Raw genomic sequence first — 16030 nt, 5'->3', positions numbered from 1 at the left:
CATCCGACCCTCGTTAGCTGTATGATAATTAGGGAAATCTTGACCCTTGGGGGTCGTTATTTTATGGCCGTTCAAAGAGAGGACCCAGGAATTATGACAACTCTCACGTCCGATCACATATTCATTTCTTTTTTAATTGTGATAAAGTAGACGTAATGACATTTTAACCGTTTGTGAGCACACACACAGTTCAGTGGCATTAAGCACAGTCACGCTGGTTGTTAACACAACCGTCTGTACCTCAGACGTTGTCATCATCTGCACCCAGAAAACTGACCCCATTAAACAATAATTCCCACTTCAAAGAGGAACCCACCTCTGACTCGGACTCGCCCACGTCCCCTCCCCCAGCCCCTGGTAACCTCTGTTCTGCTTGTCATCTCAGTGAGTTTCCTGTTGTAGGTCCCCTGTATATGTGGATTCATGCCGTATTTTTCCTTCTGTGTCTGGCTTATATCCGTAAGCATAATATTTATAAGGGCTGTCCGTGTTGTAGCATATATCCAAATTTCAGTCCTTTTCAGGGCCAATAGTCCATTATGTGGTCGTATAGATTTTTTAGAGAGAGAGGAGTGAGAGAGAGAGAAGGGGGAGGAGCAGGAAGCATCAACTCCCATATGTGCCTTGACCAGGCAAGCCCAAGGTTTCGAACCGGCGACCTCAGTGTTCCAGGTCGACGCTTTATCCCACTGCGCCACCACAGGTCAGGCCATATAGATTTTTTAGAATAGTGGTAGGTACTGTGCCCATGTCGGGATGGTGGAGGGGTATGGTGTCCACACTGGATCTGTTTGACGTGATGTACCATGTGGGGCGTGGCACTTTGTCCCTTTGGGGGCCATCTGACCGCTCCCGTCCAGCCAAATGAATGACCGAGTGAAGGCATTCATTCATTGACCCGTTATCAGCTAATGTTTACTGTTACCAGCTAACGTTTACTGAGCGTGTACTGGGAGTCAGGCCCGGGGTGGGTGCTGGGTGTGCACAGTGGACGGAACAGGGCCAGTCTCCCGGCTGGACTCGCCTCGCCCACCTTGCCGGTCACTAAACTCAGCTGCATTCCCTTCCTGCACTGGGTGCTGGGCGTCTGCCTTTCCTTACAGGGCGTGGTAACAGTCCTGAGTTCAGCTACAGGGGTCTGATACTTGCTTCTGTGTCTCTTACCCGGCACCCCTCTGCAAACCCCCATTTCCTGTCCTCTCTATGATGAAAGAGCCTCCACAGCCGTGAGAAGAGATCGTTTGGAGAGCGATTCATCGCCAGCATTCGGAGCTCCTTTTTAAGTGGGATTTGTCTGCTTCCCTGATCATTGTGATGCAATCAACACAAATCCTCCACTGGAGGCGGGAAATCAACGCGAGTGTCTCTGGTGCCAGGTGGATGGGCATCTTCTTGGTTTCCGGGGGTCAGTAGCCACTACACACCCCATCTGGTTGTTATTTACGTGCGACTGGGAAATGAAGACACGTCTCTCAGAAAAGTGGTGATGGATGAAGCTGTGATATATCTATTTTAATGTTCTGTGTTGTAGAGCAATCAAGTGCATTTTTAGTCTAAATGGTTGGTACGTAGGCAACAGGATGGTGGGTGAGTGCTCAGCGGCTGAGCTCAGGAGAGCACACAGCTCTTCCTGGGGTCTCCTGAGTCCTGCTCGCTGCCTGGAACCCGGACCCCACCTCTGAAGCCCAGCTCTTACTGGGGTCTCCTGAGTCCTGCTCAGTGCCCGAAACCCGGACCCCACCTCTGAAGCCCTCTCGAACACCGTGGAGTGTGTTCAGATATACTCTGCCTGTAAGATGTTCAGGATGCGTGGACGGTAGGGGTGCTGGGTAATCATGCTCCCTTGTTGGAGCCAACACCCAGATGGACATTCATTGAGCAGATGGACCCGCCTGTGACTGCAGGCATCACCTGCCTTGACTTGGCCCTGAGGTCTGGGGAGATGTGGTGACCATGGCACATGCTCGCCCTTGGTCTACACTAGGGCTTGATGGGTAGGTCCTGGGGCTGCCGGGCTAGCGGTCTCTCCTACTGCTTCCCGGCCCACCTCCTTCCTCTCACCAGTCCCGCCCACCAGCACCCATTCCCCACCTGTGCACTCCTCCCTCCGCCCCCACATCCAGTGTCCTGTCCTGTCCCTTCATACCCCACCCTGTGCCCATCTGCACCGTCTGTCTGCCCACCACCTGTCTCCCTCCATGCGCCCCGTAGTCCCCTCTCTGCCCCCCCCCCCCGCCTGCCCCGTGCGGGAGATGGTGGCTTTGTGGAGCCCCTTCCCCACTGGGCAGTCTCTCTGCAATTTCCCACCCACGCCCCGTGGTGCAAAGCAGGCTCTGGCTGGCCCGATGTCACCAGGGACATGGTTTTCAGAGGGGGAGGCAGATAAGCAGGAACAGACTTCCAGTTACAGAGCAAGTCCCAGTGATGTGATCGTGTTCACATCGTCAGAACTTTGCAGGGTGGCTGGTGGTCATTGCATGGTGAGGGGCAGAAATGTGGGATTGCTGTTGTGCACCTGGAAGTAACCTCCTGTTGTGTGTCCACTCTCTCTGTGAGGGAGACAGGCACCATTTCTTGGGGTCGAGCTGTGCTGAAGGTGCTGTCCTGTGCCCTGAAGCACCAGGTGAGGAGCTGTTCCCTTGGTGAGCAGGGCAGCTTCTGGCACGGACTTGTTCATGATTTCCATCAAAATACCTTAAAACAGTTTGTTATGTCGGTGTATGACATTGTAATCACCTTCCCACTCTAAGTTGTCTTTCCTTTCAAAGGAGCATAGTCGGACCTGACCAGGCGGTGGCACAGTGGATAGAGCGTCAACCTGGGATGCTGAGGTCCCGGGTTCTAAACCCCCGAGGTCACCGGCTTGAGCATGGGGTCGTCAGCTTGATTGTGGGATTTTTTTTTTCTTTTTACAGAGACAGAGAGAGAGATAGATAGGGACAGACAGACAGAAACGGAGAGATGAGAAGCATCAATCATTAGTTTTTCGTTGCGCGTTGCAACACCTTAGTTGTTCATTGATTGCTTTCTCATATGTGCCTTGACCACGGACCTTCAACAGACCGAGTGACCCCTTGCTTGAGCCAGTGACCCTTGGGCTCAAGCTGGGTTTTTTTTTTAATTTTTATTTTATTCATTTTTAGAGAGCAGAGAGAGAGGGCGAGAGAGAGAGAGAGAGGAGAGAGAGACGGGGGGAGCTGGAAGCATCAACTCCCATATGTGCCTTGACCAGGCAAGCCCAGGGTTTCGAACCGGCGACCTCAGCATTTCCAGGTCGACGCTTTATCCACTGCGCCACCGCAGGTCAGGCAAGCTGATGAGCTTTTTCCTCAAACCAGATGAGCCTGCACTCAAGCTGGCGACCTCGGGGTCTCGAACCTGGGTCTTTTGCATTCCAGTCCGACGCTTTACCCATTGCACCACCGCCTGGTCAGGCGATTGTGGGATTATTGACATGATCCCAGGGTCGCTGGCTTGAGCAAGGGGTCACTGGCTCGGCTGGAGCCCCCAGGTCAAGGCACATATGAGAAAGCAATCAGTGAACAACTAAAGTGATGCAACTATGAGTTGATGCTTCTCATCTCTCTCCCTTCCTGTCTCTGTCTCTCATTTAAAAAAGGGGGAAAAAAAAAGTACACGCTTTCTCGCCTCCTTAAGTCACAAACTTCCTAAACTAAATCAGATATACTTAGGATTTACATAGTAAATTGACAATATTAGGTAGGAACTTTCTTTTCCTTTGAAATGAAAACAAGAATCACTGTTTGTACCATTTGCCCATGGGGTGGTTTAGCCAAGCGGAGCCGGGGTATTTGCTGGGGGTTTCCGGGAAAAACACCAGCCTACTTTCCAAAGCTGCTTGAGTCTGGGAGGTAAATGATTTACCCCACAGACCCAGCTCTTACTGGAAGAGAACGATTTGGTGGTGGCAAGAGAGAGCCGTGCAGGTTGCTGGGCGTCTTGCTTGTTGGCACGCCTGCTTTAGAGAAAGGTGGTAATCTGATGAGTTCCAGTGAATGGCCTCCACCTGGTGGCTGAGGCTGATTTTTGGATGAATTGAGATTTGCAGCGGGGAAAACTCGCTCCCGGGTGGTTTGACGACAATCACAGCTGTTGACCCAGACAGGGTCGGTTTTTCTACCCAGGGAAGTGAGTCACCATGTATGTTGGTCATGGGGACCACAGCTGCTGGGATGGTTTCTCTTGGTCATAGCCAAGCCGTCTCCCCTGCAGGATGGAGACCCTCATCTGCTCGGTTCATCGGGAGGCACTGGGTGAATTAGGGAACTGTAAGAATGACATCTGCATGGTTTATGATGGGGGTCCCCAAACTTTTTTCACAGGGGGCCAGTTCATTGTCCCTCAGACCGTTGGAGGGCTGGACTATAAAAAAACCTATGGGCCCTGGCCTGTTGGCTCAGTGGTAGAGCGTCGGCCTGGCGTGTGGAAGTCCCGGGTTCGATTCCTGGCCAGGGCACACAGGAGAAGCGCCCATCTGCTTCTCCACCCCTCCCCCTCTCCTTCCTCTCTGTCTCTCTCTTCCCTCCTGCAGCCAAGGCTCCATTGGAGCAAAGACGGCCCAGGCACTGAGGATGGCTCTGTGGCCTCTGCCTCAGACGCTAGAATGGCTCTGGATGCAACAGAGCGACGCCCCAGATTGGCAGAGCATTGCCCCCTGGTGGGCGTGTCGGGTGGATCCCGGTTGGGTGCATGCAGGAGTCTGTCTGACTGCCTCCCCATTTCCAGCTTCAGAAAAATAGAAAGAAAAAAAAAACCAACAACAAAAAAAAACTATGAACAAATCCCTATGCACACTGCACATATCGTATTTTAAAGTAAAAAAACAAAATGGGAACAAATACAATATTTAAAGAACAAGTAAATTTAAATCAACAAACTGATCAGTATTTCAATGGGAACTATGGGCCTGCTTTTGGCTAATGAGATGGTCAATGTGCTCCTCTCACTGACCACCAATGAAAGAGGTGCCCCTTCCGGAAGTGCAGCGGAGGCCGGATAAATGGCCTCAGGCCCGTGGGCCGTAGTTTGGGGACCCCTAAGGTTTACGACTTTGATTCACGATATTTCAGACTTGTTGAGCTTTCCTCCCTCTGACCAGCAAGGGCCCCGTTCTGTCCCGGGGTTTGGCCATCCCGTCTCCTTACTTCCCCTGGGCTGGGCTGGTGTCTCCTACGTTCCCTGTGTTTTGTGACCCTGGACGTCTGAAGGAGTCCCGGTCATGAATTTTGTCCACCGCCCCTTTGTTTGGGCTGATGTTTGCACAGGGTCAGACTGCGGGGAAGAGTTCTCGGGACGGAGACCGCAGAGGTCGCAGGCCCTGCTGATCATGTCACGTTGGGGTGTGTGCTGTCAGTGGGACGTGTCGGTCACGAGCTACACCCCATCGCTCACGTGCAGCCGTGAGCTGTGGGTTTTACCGATGTCAAGGTGGTGGTTTTGCCTTTCCACATGCTCTTCTCTCAAAGGTTTCTCCTCCCAGACATTGATTCTGTTTTCCCTTAGAGGGCATCAGGGCAGGTGACCTGACCAAGAGCTCTTCCTTGGAAGAGGGTCTGATTGTCCTAGTTGGGACCAGCTTGCCTCTTCTTCCCCACCCACAGTGCACCCTCTGCGATTCCCGGTGTTGGTTTTGGGAAAGGGCAGTGGGAATTTAAACATCTGTGAGGCCATCTTAGGGTGGAATTGTAAGTGTAATGACAGTTTACATAAGCTTGGCACGGGCAGGTTTGGGACCCGTGGACACCTTGGGTGTTTTTTTTTTGTTTGGTTTGGTGGGGTTTTTTTTTTTTTTTTTTGTATTTTTCTGAAGCTGGAAACGGGGAGAGACAGTCAGACAGACTCCCGTATGCGCCCAACCGACCAGGATCCACCCGGCACGCCCACCAGGGGTGACGCTCTGCCCACCAGGGGGCGATGCTCTGCCCCTCCGGGGCGTTGCTCCGCCGAGACCAGAGCCACTCTAGCACCTGGGGCAGAGGCCAAGGAGCCATACCCAGTGCCCGGGCCATCTTTGCTCCAATGGAGCCTTGGCTGTGGGAGGAGAAGAGAGAGACAGAGAGGAAGGAGAGGGGGAGGGGTGGAGAAGCAAATGGGCACTTCTCCTGTGTGCCCTGGCCGGGAATCGAACCTGGGTCCCCCGCACGCCAGGCCGACGCTCTACCGCTGAGCCAACCGGCCAGGGCGGACACCTTGGGGTTTTACAAAGTACTCAGATGACCAGATCGAGCAGAAAGCACCCTCGGCTCACCGGGAAGGGAGGAGGCACCAGCCCATTGAGCCCGGGGCCCAGTAGGCAGCTGTCAGCACACCCACAAAATAGGCTGTTAATTCAGCGAGAAGGTCAGGTGGAGGCCTTGTTAAGAGACCTCCCCCCTCCCACATGTATTTTTAGAAGCAGCAAATCCCAACCATAGATATTGAGTGTTGTGTTTATGGGTGTGAGCATCATAAAAGTCCCTACAGGTGATGCGGAGGAGGAGGTTGGTGAGCACCTGCTACCTAGAGGATGGAAGAACTTCCCAACACGTCGCCCTGTGCAAGGGGCACCGTCCTGGGCGTCCTTAGAGAAAAGCACAAATATGTAGGTAAACGGCTTTCTACGTGATCCTGTTGCCACTCAGCAGAGGACGAATGCCTGATTGATTCTTTGCTTGCTGGGGTTTTCGTGACTCTTTCCTGGTTTTAAAAATAATGTGCCTTGAGCAGTTGGAAAAAAATAACATGAAGCATGAATAGCAAATAAACAGCTCTACACCGACCCATAGAAATTCCCCATTGGTGTTCTGGTATATTTTGATGTGTGTGTATGTGTGAGACATATACGGTATGTTCATCTTTGTGACACGTGTGTTGCACTTAACCTCACAGAGTCTGCATATTATCACCCGCCAGCGTGTATGGAGGTGTTTCTGAGCGCCCACCCCATGATTCATGTAACGTTATTGGAGAGTTAGACAGCTTTCTCTTTGTGCCTTAGGCTGGATTGTTGGGAATCAAGACCGATGACCACAAAGGGTGTCCCTGAAAGAGGGGGCAGTGGTATAGAATCCCTGGGGCTGGTGGGGTGGATTGGGGAAGAGAGGACAGCCCCTGCAAGTAGCTCCTGAGACTGTGCCTGGTGGAGCTGAGACGCTAGGGGTCTTTGGTCACTAACGAGATAGACTATTTCATCTCGTCAATCATTCACATCTTTTTCTGTGAATCAGACCTACCTCTGCTGGTTTCGCCAAAATGCTGGTTGTTTTGAGGATGGCCGTGCCGGAGTTTCCAGGGGCGTTGACCTCCTGAGGCTGGCCACGCTGGGGCTGTGTATCAAACCAGGACTAGCTCCAGACACAGGGAGATGGGTCTGCAGAGGGACGGCTCAGACTGCTCTCACACCTGACCTGCTGTTCACTCTCCGCCCGCCGGTCCTCGCAGGCACCGTGGGCATTCACAGTCGTGGTGGGCTTGTTAATGAGAGTTGGCGTGTGTGCATGTCAGGAGGCTGCGTGGGGTGGGCTCATGTCATCTTTTCTAGGATGCTTCTCAAAAGATGGCGTTTTTCTAGAATGTCAGGAAGGCACAGATTCCTGTGTTAGCCAATAAAAGATTGTTTTCCCCCAAAACTGTATAAATTAGTGTGTTTCTCCTTGTCAGTAGCCAGAGTTCAGTGTTTCCTAAGGATGTGTGTACGTGTGTGAATGGATGTGTGTGTGTGAAACATGTTTTATTGTGCAATGAAGATCTGTTGTGTGATAAGCATGGAGCTATCTCTGAAGTGTGTGTGTGGGGGCTATTATGTAACCCCCCCTGACAAGGAGGGAGCTGTTTGTGGTCTGTCCCTCTCTGAGGTCGTCACTCAGACGTCTCTGCCTTAACCACCACCTCTCCCTCCCTCACTGTTTCCTAACATGGCTCAGAACCAATTCCACGTCCCTTCTTACAGTGTTCCGATATCGCTTTTAATTTTTTTATTATTCTCTAAAGGACGCTTTCCAAACTTGGAAATGAAAGGAGTAGGGGAAATGATGCAGAAGTTATTGACAGTTGCTAAAAAACAAAGAGCGCTGTCACGGGGGGGGGGGGGGGGGGGGCGGAGCTGCCGATTATTTTACAACGTAACAGATGTGGCTTCCTCACGGTGCGGTGCGTGTATATTTTTGCCCAGAAGCCTGTGGACGCGGTTGGTCGGAGTCTAGGCAGCACTGAACTGAATCATTCCCGGCCAGATATCGGGAGATGAGCTAATCTGTGGGGGGATGGCCGTATTTCTTCCATACCAGGCATCGTCTCGGGACCCAGGGTTCGTTTTGCCCCCTCACACTGGGCGTTCTCTTGGGTCTGCCCCATGCCGGGTGCGCAGAAAATGGGGCAGAGGAGCAGCAGCGCCCGCTGCCAAGTTCATTTCTGAGTTGCGACTCAGGTACAGTGGTGTCAATTTCAACTCCATTCCATGAGGTGCTGGGGTACTCCCACGGCTCCAAATTCTTTTTCCTTTTCTTTTGTATCTATTAGGGCAACCGGTGCCAGTTTCCACGCTGGACAAACAGAATCTGTATTCTCTCCGCCTTAACCATAAGAGAAGTTAAAAAGCGCTCTTGCCATGTTACATAAGATGAGTGACTGCCTCTCTTTTTTTTTTTTTGTATTTTTCTGAAGCTGGAAACGGGGAGAGACAGTCAGACTCCCGCATGCGTCCAACCGGAATCCACCCGGCATGCCCATCAGGGGCGATGCTCTGCCCACCAGGGGGCGATGCTTTGCCTCTCTGGGGCGTGGCTCTGCCATGCCCAGAGCCACTCTAGCGCCTGGGGCAGAGGCCAAGGAGCCATCCCCAGCACCCGGGCCATCTTTGCTCCAATGGAGCCTCGGCTGCAGGAGGGGAAGAGAGAGACAGAGAGGAAGGAGAGGGGGAGGGGTGGAGAAGCAGATGGGCGCTTCTCCTGTGTGCCCTGGCCGGGAATTGAACCCGGGACCCCTGCACGCCAGGCCGACGTTCTACCACTGAGCAAACTGGCCAGGGCCGAGTGGCTGCCTCTAAATGACAACCCATCTTATGGGTGGCTTGTCAATTAGTTCAAGATAGAACTTAAATTGGCCATAAACCCCCTCTTAGTCAAACAAGGACACAGTCAGGCACTGCGTTTATCACCGTTGGTGAGAAGCACGTAGGTGTTGAGGCTTTGGTGCTTATCATGGGCAAGGCTCAGTTAAATCTTAGTGACAGCCGAAATGGCCAGGTAGGATGTCATCGCTACAAGGAGATGTTCCCTCACAACAGTGGCAAGCGTTGTGCAGTCCTGGCTGAGATACTTGTTCGGGGTCACCCAGTCCCCATGAGAGGCACATTGGGGTTTGAGCTGTACTGTTGAGCATCGCATGAAGCCCATTGGTGGTGTTATCACCTTTAGGTCCCGCGGCAACCGGCAAGGAAGGGTGGCCCAGCTATGGTAATGCCACCCGGTTTTCCAGATGGGGCAGGCAGTGTCACCCAGAGCTCCGCAGCGAGCATCATGAGTCCACGGGCCACCCTGCTGCCTCAGAACATGGAAATCGCACAGAGGGGACCGGTGGGGTGTTCGCTCCCCACGTGGGCGATCTGATGATCTATCACCTTGGCATTCGGAGACCCACACACTTTCTCCTGGGCCTCGCCCATGTGTCTAACGGAACTTCTGATAGTTCACTACAACAGAAAAATAACCTCCGCCCAGGCCAGATAGCTAGCTCAGTTGGTTAGAGCATGGTCCTAAAGCAGAGGTTGCCGGTTCGATTCCCAGTCAGGGCACATGCGGGAACAGCTCGATGTTCCTCTTTCTCTCTCTCTGAGTGCAGCATGTGAGCCCTGAGCGAGGGGCGGTGTCGCTTCCTGGAGGAGTGACGTGTCTGTGTGGGAAGATGAGTGAAGGGCTCCAGTGTTGGCATTCCGTGTTTGAAGTGCCGGCTGCATCTCCAGATGGACATGTCCTGCAGGCTGGTCCAGGGAGGAGTGTGCAGCTGGGAGGAGTGGGCTGAGCTCACCGGGCAGGTGCATGGCACGGTGGTCCTGCCCACAGACACACTGCCGTCCCCGGGACGTGCCCTGCAGCCACCAAGATGCCTCTCAGGCACCATAAGGTGCCCCAGAGTTTCCAAAGTCATTTGATAACAGCTTGTATTTTCAAAGGGATTTACACACCTCTAAGTCAGAATTCAGTGAGCCTGCCGTGTGGATAATTTGGGGGAGAAAATGCATTAATGCGTTGTTAAATACCACCCCACTTCTGCCAAGAATGACGCTTAGATTTCCTTCCTTTCTGACTCTGTGGCTTTGGCCTGTGGTGACTCAGCCTCGAGCGGGTCACCTGTCATCTTTCTCGGGCTTGCAGGGTTCGTGCTGACAGTCCCAGCTCCAGTCCTGAACATCCTGTAACAGTGTAACGTGTTCACTTTGTGAACAACTTGTATGATTAACCTTGATTCAGCAGGAACATCCGACCCGCTTCCCAGCCGCCGAGATTAATGTGGAGGGAACGAACCGAAATGTGTCCTCCTGCCGCCGTGCAGCAGGATTCTCCAAGGTCAGGAGCTGGTCTGGGTTTGACTCACCCTCAGATACTCCAGAAGCGGCCAGGATTCTGGGCTTGCTTCTCGGGGAGGCCTCTGCTCCACGGAGAAGATTCTCAGACCCTCTCCCGTGGGGTAGGAATATTTCAGATGCTGGCTCATGGAAGGACAGCGGCCATTTATTCTTGACTTGCTAGCTGCAAAGTGAATGGCAGACACCCTTGTGAACTTCACAACCAGTTTCATCTTTCTGGGTTCTTTTTCTTTAAAAAATAGTATTATTATTTTGCATATTGATTTTAGGGGCAGAGAGGAAGGGGGAGAGAGACAAAGAGAGAGATCAGTCTGTTGTTCCACATCAGTTATGCATTCATTGGTTTGATCCTTGGCTGTGTCCTGATGGGGTATCGAACCTGTAACCTTGCTGAATTGGGACAGTGTTGTAACTTATTAGCTACCTGGCCAGGGGTCTGAGTTTTTCTTTAACCAACAGCAGGATCTTTGGGGGGAAATGCATCTGTATTAAAAGTTCATTTGAATTCTTTTGTTTTGATTATAGTAAAATATACATAACGTGAACTTTACCATTCTTCACCATCTTTAACTGTACATTTTAGGGGCATTGAGTACATTTGCCGACCATTTCCAGAACTTTCTTCCTAATAAAAAGTCTGTACTTTTTCAGTAGTAACCCTCTTGTGGATGACTGTAGGAATGTTGTATAACCGGGGTCATACGAGATTGGTCCCTGCCCTGGCTGGATTGCTTAGTTGATTAGAGCAGTGGTCTCCAACCCCCCGGCCACGGACTGGTACCGGTCCATGGGCTATTTGGTACCTGTCTGCAGAGAAAGAATAAATAACTTACATTATTTCCTTTTTCTTTATATTTAAGTCTGAACGATGTTTTATTTTTAAAAAATGACCAGGTTCCCTCTTGTTACATCCATCTAAGACTCACTCTTGACGCTTGTCTCAGTCACGTGATACGTTTATCCGTCCCACCCTAAAGGCCGGTCCGTGAAAATATTTTCTGACATTAAACCGGTCCGTGGTCCCAAAAAGGTTGGGGACCACTGGATTAGAGCATCATTCTGAAGCACAGAGGTTGCTGGTTTGAACCCTGCTCTGGGCATGTACAGGAGCAGATCAAAGTTTCTGCCCCTCTCTCCCTCTCTCCCTTCCTGTCTCTCTAAAATCAATACAATAAACACTTTTTAAAAATAAAAGATAATGTTGGTCCTTTGTGTCTGGTTTACTTCACTCAGCACAATGCCCTTGAGGTTGGTCCCTGTGGTAGCAGGTGTCAGAATTTCATTTCTAAAGGCTGAAGAGTATGTCACACGCGCACACCACACTTTGTGTATCCCTTCTCCCATCGGCGGACACCTGGGTTGCTCCCATCATTGACTATTGTGAATGATGTTACTGTGGACCTTGGGTGCACCTGTGTGGTATTTGCACCTGTTTGACTCTTCTTTCAATTCCTTGGGCTCTATACTAGAACTGTGATGGATGGATCACATGGGAATTCTGTGTGTAATTTCTTGAGGGACAGTCAGGGTCCCTGTTAAGCAGCCTTTGTGAGCTACGTTAGGAATGGAACCTGACCCGACTCAAGTTCTCTAACACAGGCATTTGCAGGCTGTGGCCCACAGGCTCTTACGCTGGCAAGTGCCCACCTCCCTCTCCTTTGTGGGCCAGGAGCTGGACCATGAGCTTCTATGTCCCCAGGCCCCTGTCTTCCCAGGTCACAGCTTGTTCTGGGTTGGCAACCCCCCCCCACCTGTCCTGTTTGAGTCCTTCAGTGCTGGAGGAGGAGGCTCAAGGCACACGATGCAGTTCCCCCCACCCCGAGATGTTACCCCAAGGGGTGGACAGGACAGGGGGCTCCAACACCAACCGGTTCGCAAATGACCGTAGGTAGCAGCGCTACTCACTGTAGCCGGACGGTGGTCACGAACCAAATGCCCATTGACGGGTGCTGGATAAACAAAGTGGTCTGTCTATACAATAGAATATTACTCAGCCATGAAAAAGGGGTGAAGTGCTGATCTATGCCACATCGCGGATGAGTGCCCGAAAGAGAAACACACAGAGACGGAATATCAGGGGTGGTTGCCGGGGCTGAGGCGGAGGGGTAGGGAGTAACTGCTTCATGGGTACGGGTTCCCTTTTGGAGCAACGGAAATGTTTCCCACCTTGACACGGGGGATAACCGCAGAACCGTGTCAAGGTACTAAGGAGTCTCTACTCTCGACGTGGAAGGATTGTTAGTATATATTCGTACCACGCCATGCCAAGACCTGATGGCAACCAGAAAATCAGTCCCTCTTACATTTAATATGCTTACACATAAAGGATGTGTTACATCTGTTCAAGTTATTTGCGTTTTACACCAAATATTCTGCAAACACGTAAATTTATTGCCAGCACTGTTTGGGAACTAATAGCAGGGAAATCGGTGATGACTGATTGGAACGTCATATTGCTCATTTTAACTTATTATTTCTAGCAACAAACTAATTAATTTTGACGTGTTGCATAACCAGATGCATGTTATTAACCAAAGTCACATCCCCCACCCTCCTTCTTTCTGTTTGACGTTAATAAAACATGGGTGATGTTAATTACCCTGAATGAGTTTAACAACATATATAAAAGATAATCTTCAATTCCAAGACTCTTCATTTGTGAGTTACCATCTGTTTTGGGGCCAGAGAATAAGAACTTGATTCCATAGGCCTTTTTTTTGGAACAGCTTGTAATAAGAGCTGTTTGTATATTAATTACTTATTGAATTATTATGGATTTTAATGTTTTAACTTCCAAGCAATTTGGGGCTTATTTTGGTGACATCTGTTCATAGTTTGACACTTTATGGTATTTAGCAATTTTATCATAAGGCTACCCCTCCCCCAGTAATTCACAACCCAATCCTGAAAACAGTAATTCTGCTTCGGTTTACTATGAGGACTATTGTCGTACTCTGTCTCCACAAGCGGAATTTTTTTCATAATGAAGTGTATTTTTATTTTATAAGCAAAATCTGTGTTTCCTTGTGCCTGCTCTACTCTGGTGCCCTTTAATTTCTGTTCCAAGAGTTGTCGACAGATGTTTCAATGTCATTGGGGTTCACCGCCCCAGTGGTAGATTAAAAAAAAAAAGTCACCCCGGTGATTCTTTCTTTTATCCCATATCCTTAAACGATGTTTTCATTTTAAATATGCTATAATGAACCTGCGTGTGGAAACTTTTTTGATCTCCTTTCTTTAAACGGCGTAAGTGTAGAGGTGACTCAGTGAGAATTACTTGAATCACCTTAAAAATATTTTATGAATTTCTGTGTCAGTTCTCTTATAAAAGACACCTTCATTCATAGCTTCCCGTGTGGGCTTGAATTTTATTATTTATTTATTTATTTATTTATTTATTTATTTATTTGAGTGAGAGAGATAGACAGGAAGGGAGGGAGATGAGACTCATCAACTCATAGATGCGGCACCTTAGTTGTTCATTGATTGCTTTCTCGTCTGTGCCTTGACCCGGAAGGGCTCCAGTCGAGCCAGTGATCCCATGCTCAAGTCTGCGACCTTTGGGCTCAAGCCAGCGACCCAGGTGGGATCATGCTCAAGCTGCCTACCCCATGCTCAAGCTGACGACCTCAGGGTTTCAAACGTGGGTCCTCAGCATCCCACATCGACGCTCGACCCACTGTGCCACCGCCTGGCTCTGGCACCGGCACCACTTTTATCCCTTAAGGCTGTTGGAGGAGAACTTGGAGAAAATGGCGGGTGTTATGTGTCTTGAGTTCTTGCACTGGTTACGGGAGCACACACAGATCGGGAGCACACACAGATCGTTTAAACTGTAGTCAGCTGGGTTCCCTCACGACTGAAAACATTGTAGAAGGGAAAAGGTGACCGTCACTGAGAAAATGCTGATGGACTGCTTACTGTGTCTGCTGGCTGAAACGTAAACCCAAGTTCTGGGTAGGCAGGACTGTCATGGGACGCAAGCCTGGCATCCTCAGAAGTCAGGGTGGACAGAGATCCTGTGAAAGGGGAATGTGTGGTTCAAGAATGCAGAGTTGTCTGACCAGGCGGTGGTGCAGTGGATAGAGCGTCAGACTGGGATGCGGAAGACCCAGGTTCGAGACCCCCGAGGTCGCCGGCTTGAGCGTGGGCTCATCTGGTTCGAGCAAAAATTCACCAGTTTGGACCCAAGGTTGCTGGCTCAAGCAAGGGGTTACTCGGTCTGCTGAAGGCCTGTTATGGTCAAGGCACATATGAGAAAGCAATGAATGAACAACTAAGGTGTCGTAATGCGCAACGAAAAACTAATGATGGATGCTTCTCATCTCTCCGTTCCTGTCTGTCTGTCCCTCTCTATCCCTCACTCTGACTCTCTGTCTCTGTAAAAAATAAAAATAAATAAAGAATGCAGAGTTGAGACACAGTAGTGCCTCTTTTTTCTTTTTCCACTTTATTTTAGGGACGCCAGGGGGAAACAAAGACTCGAATGCGGCTTCTGTGTTTTTCTGAGCACGGTGTGTACACACAGACATGCCTGTCGTCGCTGCTATTAACGCCGCCCGAGCGACGTCTACAGTTTCTCTCGCGCGTGCTTCCCTCTCTCGAGGGTGTGCATGGTTTAAATTATCGGCGGCAGATGGTCCCGTTCTTAAAAAGCTATTGCAGATGGGCATTAACTTGATCGTTCAATGGGAGCAGCAGCACAGACCGGAGCTAACGTTCATGTTATCGGCTGTGAGACTCTTTTGCTTTCAGCATTTTCTACATGTGCGGTAAACACCTGATGGACCGTGTTGATTTCCTGGTCCCGTTGCAAAGAAAACAAAACCCCACCCAGGGGTTGTCAAACTTTTTATAAAAACCGCCCACTTTGGCAGTGCTGGTCAACCTGGTCCCTACCGTGCAACCACACAGCACCGCGATTGGCCCATCATGAAAGCTGGAACGCCCACTAGTGGGCGGTAGGGATCAGGTCTACCAGCACTGCAAAAGTGGGCGGTTTTTATAAAAAGTTTGACGACCCCTGCGCCCACACAGTCTTGAGTTAACTTTAACACGGGCACTAGGAAGCAGTGGACAGTGTTACTTACGTGTGGGTTGGCATGTAAAAATTAAAACAGTGTCGTCCATTTGAAGGGGAAATGAAGGAATGGGAGAGGGCAGCGGTGAATGCTTCCCAAAGATGGTTCAGGTGTTTGCTTGTTTTGTTTTTAATAAATCTCTGCATTTCTCACCACACAGAGACTTTGCTGTTTCTATGGTCGGGTGCCGGGGAGCCCTCTGGTCCGAAGGTCTACACATGAAGTCACCGTAAAAGGTAAGCGCCCCGCCAGCCACGGGGTCCTTGTGGTTTTTACCTGAAATCCGCAATGTGCCAAAACAGAACATCTTCTGTCTCAACAATGATTTTTTTCCCCCCCCAAGAACGAAGCACAGCTCTTTCTCCTT

At 50.4% G+C, this 16030-nt stretch overlaps 1 protein-coding gene across 3 annotated transcripts in view; it reads left to right on the top strand.

Moving 5' to 3' along the window:
• LOC136316758 (F-box-like/WD repeat-containing protein TBL1X) overlaps positions 1 to 16030 on the top strand; it is a 237639-nt gene that overhangs the window by 79947 nt on the left and 141662 nt on the right. For 2 of the 3 annotated variants that reach the window (XM_066248904.1, XM_066248903.1), the window contains exon 3: positions 15824 to 15899. The exons of the other annotated variant lie outside the window; for it this stretch is intronic. The gene's annotated coding sequence lies outside the window, so the exon portion shown is untranslated. The remainder of the gene's footprint in view (positions 1 to 15823; positions 15900 to 16030) is intronic. 3 annotated transcript variants of the gene reach the window in all.

This window comes from Saccopteryx bilineata, chromosome X (assembly GCF_036850765.1).
Source record: "Saccopteryx bilineata isolate mSacBil1 chromosome X, mSacBil1_pri_phased_curated, whole genome shotgun sequence".
NCBI lineage: Eukaryota > Metazoa > Chordata > Mammalia > Chiroptera > Emballonuridae > Saccopteryx > Saccopteryx bilineata.
The sequence above is the reverse complement of the archived record's forward strand: the minus strand, read 5'-3'. Positions and strand labels throughout refer to the sequence as shown.